The sequence below is a fragment of the Neltuma alba genome, unplaced genomic scaffold (genome assembly GCF_004799145.2).
Source record: "Neltuma alba isolate B1F8T4 unplaced genomic scaffold, ASM479914v2 tig00000201_pilon, whole genome shotgun sequence".
Classification (NCBI taxonomy): Eukaryota; Viridiplantae; Streptophyta; class Magnoliopsida; order Fabales; family Fabaceae; genus Neltuma; species Neltuma alba.
Genome location: NW_021631957.1, coordinates 606,588 through 617,129, shown reverse-complemented (window position 1 = coordinate 617,129; position 10,542 = coordinate 606,588). Strand labels below are relative to the sequence as shown.

The 10,542-nt window shown below is 31.0% G+C and overlaps 1 long non-coding RNA gene across 1 annotated transcript; it reads left to right on the top strand.

Annotated features, from left to right (window-relative positions):
- Positions 1-7,944: 7,944 nt before the first annotated feature.
- Positions 7,945-10,208, top strand: LOC114756398 (uncharacterized). Its single transcript, XR_003741452.1, has 3 exons — positions 7,945-7,957; positions 8,190-8,193; positions 10,129-10,208. It is a non-coding gene; the product is annotated as an uncharacterized LOC114756398 (long non-coding RNA).
- Positions 10,209-10,542: the final 334 nt, after the last annotated feature.

Sequence of the window (10,542 nt, the reverse complement as noted above, 5' to 3'; positions counted from 1 at the left end):
ATGCAAAAAGAGGGGCGTTCAAACGGCGGCGGACAGCGGCAAGACACCACGAGCTAAATGGAGGAGTTAAAACGATGGGAAAGTGGGGGGAATGGCCGGTAATGGAAGTTCTTTAGTGGTGGGATAGAGGGGGATCATGGTGCACTGAAATGAAACTGTAAAAATGAGAGAAAACGAACCTACGGTAGGGTTATTTTAAACTTTCCACGACAGTTTTCTTAATAACCGCCGTGGAAAATCAAAACTAACGCAACTTATTTACAAAAATGCCACCGCCTTTTTTGCCACGTTGTTTTTCTGATTAACCGCTGTTATTTGACGACGTTAAAAGTCTTTTTTCTAATAGTGTTGGTCCAAATATTGCAGGAGTTTAATTGTTAGTAAAAGCCTATTTTCAAGGAGGAATAGCATATGGAAGAATAATAAGTAGTGTACAAAATAGCATATTGGGAATACTAATAGGAAATTTAATATATCAAAAATTAAAGTTTAGAGTAAATACAAATTTTGCAATAACTAGAGCAGACGAGCACATTAAATAAGTCAATGATAATATATCATAAATTAGGGGGGGTAAAATTTTTACCAGGTGCAATAACAATAAATATAACAGCATTACAAGAAATCCCAGTGGATCCTGCTTGAATAACTATCCCACAACAATTACAGATAAAATTAGATAACACGCTACAATATTCTGAAAATACTCCTAAAAGAATGGAATAAAAAAAGACAATAGAAAGAATGTCTTTAAAAATAAATACACCTTCAATATTAAATGTACACTACTACAAAAATACATTATTTACATCCCCAATATTTGTCTGTTTTCTGGTATACGCGTCTGGCTAAGGCAACAAACAAATATATGACACATACTTGTTTGTTTTGCCCATGGCAGACAAGTACATGCATCTATACTCGTTTGTTTTGTGCAACAGACGAGTATAGGTGCTTTATACTTGTCTGTTGAGTAAAATAGATAGGTATATCTGCAGACGAATATATATACTCCTCTGTTAAATACTTGTCTGTTGAGTAAAATAGATGGGTATATCTGCAGACGAATATATATACTCCTCTGTTAAACAGACCAATGTTGAGCAAAATAGACAAGTGGCGGCATCTTCTATTTTATTTTATTTTTTGCTTTAAATTTTTGCTGAGCCCTAATAGCGCCACGCGCACACTCATTTTCCAGCTACCGTGAGTACTTTTTCCTCCTCTAGCCGTGAGGTTCTGTGCAAGATGAAGGCTCAAGCTCGACAACAACAGTATCCTCAAGCCATGGCAGTGCTGTAACGTTGTCCTTAAACCGCGACGGTGCTGCAACGTTCTCCCCAGATCTCGTCTCGTCTTCCTTTTCTATGCACGACGGTACTGCCACTTCTTCCCCCTTTAACTTCAACTTCAAGCCGTAGTAAGTTGAAGAACACCCTTCTCCTTTTGATTTTGTACTTCTACGTGTTGTGAGCGTGGTTTGATTATGTGGGTGTGTATGAGTTGATGTTGATGAGTCTAAGTGTTGTGTGGGTGTTGAGTTTTGTGTTTAAGCTAATTCTTAGTAAATAAATATATTATCCTTTTCATGTATACAAAACGCGCGTATTATATTATTTGTTTCACATATCAAATTATTGAGGCCGGATTTACTAGCAAATTTGAGATAATAATTAGTTTTGTTCTGAACATTTACTTTATTCATTTGAATTGTTACTTTTCTTTAATTCTCTTATGTTCATCAATTTAAATTTGGGAGAATTATAATGAGGCCCTAAAGAAGAAAAATAATTACTCAAAAGTCCTAATAATAACTTAAATAGCTTGTAATGACAAGTTTTAGAATAGAAAATGACAACTTTTTGGACTTGTTTTGTAATTATTTTTCTCCCTCTAAATTTGCTTATTTATGATGAGAACTCCTGCACTAATGAAGTGATTGATGGTATTCCAGATCGTTTGGCACAACAATTTCTTCGAGAGTATTATTCTCAACGATACATATGGTCAAAGGGGATTAAAATATCTATTTAAAATATTTAAAATAACAGGTTAGGATGATATTAGATTTTTTGGTTTTAAACTTTCTCGTATTTTTGCTAAAAAAAATTTTCTTGTGTTATTTGACTAAGTTATAGATTCTTTAGTTTTTTTTTTTTCACTTAGCTTAACTAAGCTACTTTGGATATTATTGTTGTCACTTGTTTTGACTCTTAAAATTATGGATTGTAAATTTCTATTTGTAAGAAAAGTGTGACATGATATAGGGCTTGTTTGTTTTTGTTCTTTGTTTTCTTGTTCTGAAAGTTTTTTTATAAAATTGTCTTTTAGAACAAGTTTTCGAAAAAAAAAAACAAAAGAATTTTTTTGGATAATAATTTTAAAAAATCATGTTTTAAAAAAAAACTATAAAAAAATCATATTTGGTAGGTGATAGTTGTCGATACTAATGATAAGTGGTGGATAATAAGTTAGAAGAAAAGAGGATTTCTCAAAACTTTTCAAAACAAGAAAAAAAAACAAGAAAACATTTAAAAGTTGTTTTGGTTTTTTGGGTTTTAAAAACATGTTACTATTTTTTGTTTTTTAAAACAATCAACTAAAAACAAATTACCAAACAAGTCTTTTTGTTTTTCTGTTTTTAAAAATAAAAAATTGTTTTCAAAACAAGAAACCAAACAAGCTCTTAGTTCTCCTGAACTGTTCTCATTGTTGCTCAAGCATGTTTTGGTTCTATTCATACACCTTAGAATTATAGGTTATAATAAAAATTGACCATGTAAATGATTCCACGTTTTCTTCAAAAAGAACAAAAATTATTTCGTCTATTATAGTCTGAACAGATAAAAATAGGCTCATATATTCGTCTGTTCATGCCAGAACAGACTAAAGAACAGACAACTATAGGAGCCTATATTCATCTATTCTAGCCTCAATAGATGTATATAGGCTCATTTTTCGTTTGTTGCCAACAGATAAACAAGTGCTTAATATTTACATCTCTTTCATCAACGTCTCGCTTTAAATAGATGAAAAAAAGCCTCCAATGCAAACAAAGGTGAACCTTTTTGCAGTAGTGTTAGCTCAAATAAGACGTAGAACATCTCAAATAGATTTTACTATACAACATAATAACTCTGTTTTATTAGAAATTAAAAAAGACGAAATATGGATGGAAGTAATAGCAATCATAAATCTAAATAAAGGAAAAAAATCCCTCGGTCCTTAATATGAGACCTGTTTAACTAATTTGATTAAATTAAAGAAGTTAGGTAAGTTAGTTAATTATATCCTCTCTCTTTTTTCTACTTAATTATGGTTGAGGGAGTATCCATAGGGGTAATTTTAAAAAAAATGATAAATATGATAAATAGGTCTTATATTTAGGATCAAAATCAACTCAATAATTAGATCATATATTAAGGACCGGAGGAGTCCTATCCAATCAAACTATACAGAGAATAATTTAGAAATAACAGAAGGATCAAAGACAACCTCTATATTAAGATTTAATATGTGCAGAAGATAAATAAAATAATAATAGGAAAAGATTTTCTACAGCGAGTAAAACTTTATAGGACACAAGAAGATATAATAATACACAATATTAATTATCAGACAATAGTGATACCAATAGTAAAATTAGACCAATGAGGAAGTAATATTATATACTAGTTAAATTTAATTATCAAAAATATAGGTCTAGGAAATCTCATGCTTTAATAAATACAGGAGCAAGTATAATGTTTTGCCACTAGAATTATGGAAGAAAAAAGATAAGTTACTAATAATTGGAAGTGCAGGAAAAGAAATACATATGATAGAGGAGGCAAAAATATACCCATACAAATAGGATAATATGAATTACAAATACCATATTTAAATTAATATAATGAAACATAACGTGATGTAATATTAGGATTAGGTTTTCTTGATCTTTATGAACCAATACATTTTACTTGGAGAGTTTTAGTATTGACAACTCTTTGTAAACACGAAACTTGTAAAGAATAACAAGACCTTATAGAAGAAGAGATGAAAAGTTTCAAAAGAAAAAGGCGATGATAATGAAATCCAATTCTTATCTAACTATAAACTAGCAAAAATAGGATACAAATCAGCTATTACTATAATAGAAGCTAAAACAATAGGACAAAGACTTTTAGAAAATTATAGTGATAATCCATTAGTTCATTGGAATAAATCAAGGCCGTTGGCAAAAATAGAATTAAAAGACTATCGTAAAGAAATAAATGGTCGACTTTTTCCGTGGAATAAGCAATATAAGCGAGAATTTGTTATGAATATTAATGAAGTGAAACAATAAAATCTAATTAGACTAAGTAGATCAGAATATTCTCTTCACATGCAAAGATAGTAGTAAACACAGTGAAGAAAAGAGAGGAAAATCAAGAATGGCAATCAACTATAAAAAATTAAAAAGTCTAGCAATAAAAAATAGATATTCTATTCCAAAAATAGATCTTCTATTTAATCTAATTAGAGGAAAAAAAATATTTAGTAAATTTGATTGCCACTCAGGATTTTTTCAGATAAAATTAGAAGAAGAAAGTAAAAAAATATACAGCTTTTAGCACTTCTGAAGGATTATATGAATGGAATGTAATACCAATGGGATTTCATAATAGCCCAAGTATATTTCAACAATACGCATCAAAATTACTATTACCAATAAAAGATTTAGTTGTGTTTGATTTGAGCTTGAAAATGGATTCTACATGCCACATCATGAGGGAATAGCATGTGAATTAATTTTAGAAAGATTAGAATCAAAATTCAAAAGTTAGATGTTAAAGTATGTTAAAGAGCAAAGTATAAATGTCATTGATTCCATGGCTCCAATAAATGAATGGCAATGATGTGTTAATGTGATTAGGGCGAAGTCACGTCAAGAAAGATGAATAGGAAAGGTTAATTAAGCAACCTTAATGGTTGGAAGCAAAGGGAGCAGGAGGAAAGATTGAATGTAAAAGGCTAAAGGTAGCAAACTTTTTCTCACTCTTATGTGTTTGGTAATTGCTTATACGTATAACATATTTGTCATGCTTATGTGATTTTTATGAACTCATGCATTATGAATGTGAATATATTTAATGTATGCCATAGGCCGATGTGATTTATGTTTAATGCATGATAAATTTTTAAACATTTCACTATGTCATAATAATGTAAAGTTTGCATGCATGTTATGAACGACAAGCTATACCTTATATGTTAAGGTAGTTATTGTTTGCTATTGAGATTCTCTCAAACCTCACCCTCCCTTATCCAACTATAATATGTATGATATGCAAAGAAAGAGGAATAAATGATAAGGAATAAAGAAAGAAGAGAAGAACTTGAGAAATGCATTATGTACATGTTATTATGTGATGTAATAAATCTCCTTGTATAGGATAATTGTATGAACAAGCCTATTAATGATATGTAATAATGAATGATGATCTTGGCATCTAAAGATAAGCATGATAAATCATAAGAATGATTTATGAAAGGTTGGAACGGTTACATGTATGTAAAGAGATGTTTATTATATGTTAATTCAAAGTAAGAGAGTGAACATTCCAATATGAAGTGACGATTTTGAGATAGAGTAAGGTTAAAGCAAACGAATGAATCTACCTATAAGAAGAACATATCATGAGCTTTAAAATAAGTAGTAGATCATCTAAAATGGATGTGTGTGCCAAAAAATACTATTTTTTAAAGTTAGAGAAAAAAAAACTCTAAAGTACTGTTTGACCAAATGAACCGTATATCTTCACATAGCTCTTCTATCTACTCTGAGCTGCCAACAAATTTTTAATCATTTCAATGTTTTTAATAGTTCGGTCAATGTAATCGAGGCCTATAATAGTTCTCTCGCTTAACTCTGTCCAACATAATGATGATATGCACCTTCTGTCGTACAATGCCTCATAAGACACCACCTAAATACTTGAGTGATAGCTATTATTATAGGTAAACTTAGCCAATGGCAAGTGACTATCATAACTGCCCTTCAATTCAATGGCTCAAGCCCTCGACATGTCTTCTAAGGTTTGGATTGTTCTCTCAGTTTATCTGTAATATCCTAAATTTTATTTTAGGATTTAGTAAAAAAATTGTTAAAAAATTAAAAAAATAAAAAAAATATTTTCATTTTAAAAAAAGAAAATAGATTTCCATCGAATTCAGTGGAAAGCTGATGCATTGACTAAGAAGGAAGAATTTAGGGGAGAGGGATTTAATGCAAGAAGAAAATTGAGAAAGGTGGTTGGAGAAGATGGAGATAAAAAGAGGGCAAGAGGGAAAGAAAGAAAGAAAGAATGGAGAGCAAGAGAAAGAGTGCGGGATAGACAGCAAGGAGCAGATCGTGATTATTGTGAGGGAGAAGACAAGCTTTGGGGATAATTTAGGTACACAAAATTACTTCTTTTTATCAAATTTTCTTCATGAATATTTCCTATATATTTTAAACTTTTTAATGACAGTATTACTATAGTGATTAGAGAAAATTTTGAGACTTATATATGGAGTAAGTATTGAGTTTTGGTAATAGATGACCACAGAAATTTAGAGGTAAATGAGTAGTTAATTTTAATTGGTTTAGATTTGCCCATTTGTTAGTTTTTAGTATTTAAATTAATTTGTTTAGTTGAAAAATCTATTATATATGGAATATATCATATTTTTATAGATTAAATTTAAGTTAAATAATTTATTTGGATTGTTTGACATATTATTGAGATTTTAATTGGTTTAGTTTTATTTATTGGGTGGTTGGAGGTTTTAAAATAATTGTTTTAGCTAAAAATTTTATTATTTATGGAAATATATATAGATATGATAGTTGTACCATTAAAATTTTGATTAGACTATTTATTTATAAATATCTAGGGCACTATTGAATTTTTGATGGTTTGATTTTGATGTTTAAACTTTAAATGATATTTTTAGAATTTAAAATATAATAATTTCATATTTGGAAATTTTGAAAAATTCTTTTTATTAAAGTAAATTATTTGGAGGATATAAATAAATAATTTGGCTCAGTTATAAATAATTTGGAGAACATAAAATATAATACTTAATTTTAGGTTATGAGAGTTGTGGGAATTTAAAATAAAAAATTGATTTAATTTAATTTAATTAGAAATTTAACTAATATATAAGCTTACTTAATTAATTAATTAGCTTATATTAATATGTGGTTATATTAACTGTGTAGATTAATTATTGGTTGAGCAAAACATTGACCTTATGGTAATCCTTTCTATTGCTTTGGCAAGAAGTAACTACTTTCCACTTGTTATACGTGCTAATATATTGTTTGTGAGTATTTTACTATTTTAGAATAATGATGTGTTATTTGGAACTCAATAAAATATGTTATGACTTTTGGGCTCTAAAAATTGTCTTGTGAGATTTTTGGATTTGTGATTGAGAAGTTTGAAAAAATACATGATATATATTTTATGGATTATACTGAGAAAAGATTGAGACATTTCTTGTTATATTGTGAATGATTGATTGTTATTTGAATTTTGAGTTAAGTCCTGTTCTACCATGTGGTAAGGCCGCCATTAGTGCACACTGATTGGCTTCCTTCATCCCCCATAGTGAGGGATAGGCCTTTGTGGCTTCTAGAGTGAGGGATAGGTCTATATGTCTGATTGATCTCTCATAGTAAGGGGTAGACTTATGTAGCTTGTGTATTAGCCCCTATAGTGAGGGTTTGAATGATTGAAATTATATTTCTATGGATATATCTATATTTCTTGAGAATTAATAACTGTCTCACTTGACACCTCACGAGTACGTATTAGTATGTATGATGAGTTGGAAAGTTGGTTGCTGAGGCTTTTGTCTCACCTTGTGGTTTTTATCTACAGGTAGTAATCCATCAGGGAAGGCTTCAGAGGCATAGTGTGCTATTATAGCTTGTATAGCTTCTGTGCTTTTGTTATATGTGCCGATTTATTATATATTGCCACATAGGCCTCATCCACTCTAATGTTGTAAATTAATACTTTTAATTACTACTATCTGATATGAGAGGGCCGTTAGAAGGCCAGATACTGCTAAGACTCTGCATGTGACATCCTTTTAAAATGTTAACTTTTGGCTCATGAACTCCATAGCTTATATTGAAATGATTTATTAGTTTGTATGTTTGAAAGTGTGAGTTTGGTTTGGGCTAATGGTTGAATGATATTTCTGGACTTTGAAAGTCCAAGGCCCAAGTTAATGATTGATATCGCTCGTAATATAAGTTTATTTCTTTTAACTATGATAGTGATTTTAAAATTTTAAGGTTTCTTTTTTTTCTATCATGATTAATCTTTCAAATAAATTGTTCGATTTAATCTAAGTTTTGAAAGAATGGTTATCACATTATCTATGAGTTTGTGGATGACAAGTTATACTGTATTTCAACCTAGAACCCATAGTTTGGTGTAAAGTTCTCTAAAAACTTGATGTGAACTTTAGAACTCTGTCAGAGATAATGCTCTCTAGCACATTATGCAAGCTGACAACTCATTAATGTATAATCGAGCATATTGGTCCATTGTATAAGTAGCTTGAATGGGCAGGAAATGAGTGGATTTGGTCAAACAATCAATAATCACCCAAATTGCATCATGTTTACTAAGGGCCCTTAGAAGCCCCATAATAGAATCTATTGATATGCTATCCCATTTCTATTTTGGTGTCTCTAGATTTTGAATTAACCTTAGCAACTTTTGATGCTCAAATTTTAATTTTTGACTAGTCAAACAATGAAAGACAAACTCTGTCACATCTTTCTTCATTCTAGGCCACCAATAATTCTGCTTTAAATCATTGTATAACTTGGTGATCCCTGGATGTATGGTATATCTACTCTGATGAGCTTTCTCTAAGATGTATTGCTTGGATTTTTCATTATTAGGGATGGAAATTCTATCTTTGAATCTCAAAATACCATCTTTGCCAACTTCAAAATTACTTCTCCTTCTTCTAATTCTTCCCTAATCTTTAATAAATAGTCATCTTCCAACTGAGCTATCTTGATCTCCTTCGAGAATTCATTCTCAACTAGTATGGCTTGCAAAATAGTATCCATATCAGCTAACATATCAGTGTCCTTCAACCTCTCTAACAACTAGTTCTCATAGAGACTCAGCTAAAATATATGAACAATTTTCCTACTTAAAGCATTAGCAATAACATTCACTTTACCGGGATGATACTTCAGTTGGAAATCTAGTCTTTTAGGAACTCCATCCACCTTCTCTGTTGATTATTGAGCTACTTTTGATCCACAAGATGTTTCAAACTCTTATGGTCACTATAAACATCAAATTGTGAACCATATAGGTAGTGTCTCTATATCTTCAATAAAAATACCACTACTGCTAGTTCTAAGTCATGAGTTAGGTAATTCTCCTCCTATGGTCTCAACTGTCTAGAAGCATAAGCAACAACCTTTTTCTTCTTGCATTAACACGCACCCTAAAGCTTTCAAAGAGGTATCAATATATAAGGTGTATAGCAAACCATGATCCTGAACCGATCTTACCTAGGATCGCAAATCCCAAGTTTGTCTATGAAGAGCGGATCTAATTCAAATATAAAAATCATTTATTGGTCTCTTGACCTAGGTAAATCCATTAACTCAATTCGGTTATTCCTTTCTATTCTTAAACCCCCCCAAGTCATGAATTATCTTATTACTCATAAATCAGGCGGATTCATTTTTTGAAAGAACTGTTCAAGAAACAAAAGTCTAGTCTAGGGAAATTGAGGGGTAGAACTAGCCAAAAGAAATCTCAGATACATTACAAATAGGCAAGTCTTTGTGAAATAACTCCGATGAGAAGAAAAAAGAAGGCGTTAAGAGACCCTTCTTCGCCCTCCACCTAAGCTGCACAGGAAAGGCCCAAAGCCAATCCCAGGGAACAGTTCATACTCGATCTCATAGATACATATAGAATTCTGTGGAAAGCCGTATTCGATGAAAGTCGTATGTACGACTTGGAGGGAGATCTTTCATATCTTTCGAGATCTTGACAATAAATTCCCTACATAATATGATAAAATATGTATCAAAAGCACACTTGTTTAGTTATATATCAAAAGAAGATATACAAATTTCCAATAAACCAATAAATTAAATGAAATCTCAAAAAGTCCCACCACGATTCGATATATTATTCATAAAACGGGATCGGGAGTAACAAATACTAGTGCAGAAGTCAACTTCTTTTTCAACTCTTGAAAGGCAACTTCACACTTCATTGTCCAGATGAATGGTTGTTCTTTCTTGGTCAACTTAGTAAGTAGCATAGCCAATGAAAGAATCCTAGTACGAACCTCTAGTAATAACCAAACAATCCTAGGAAACTTCTAACCTTGATCACTAACTTTGGTTGTTGCTACTTAAGAACGCATCAACTTTTGTATGGTCCATTGCAACCGCTTCAGCTAAAACAACATGCCCAAAGAACTTCACTTCCTTAACCTTGTACTTGCTCAGTTTAGCATAAAGCATATGCT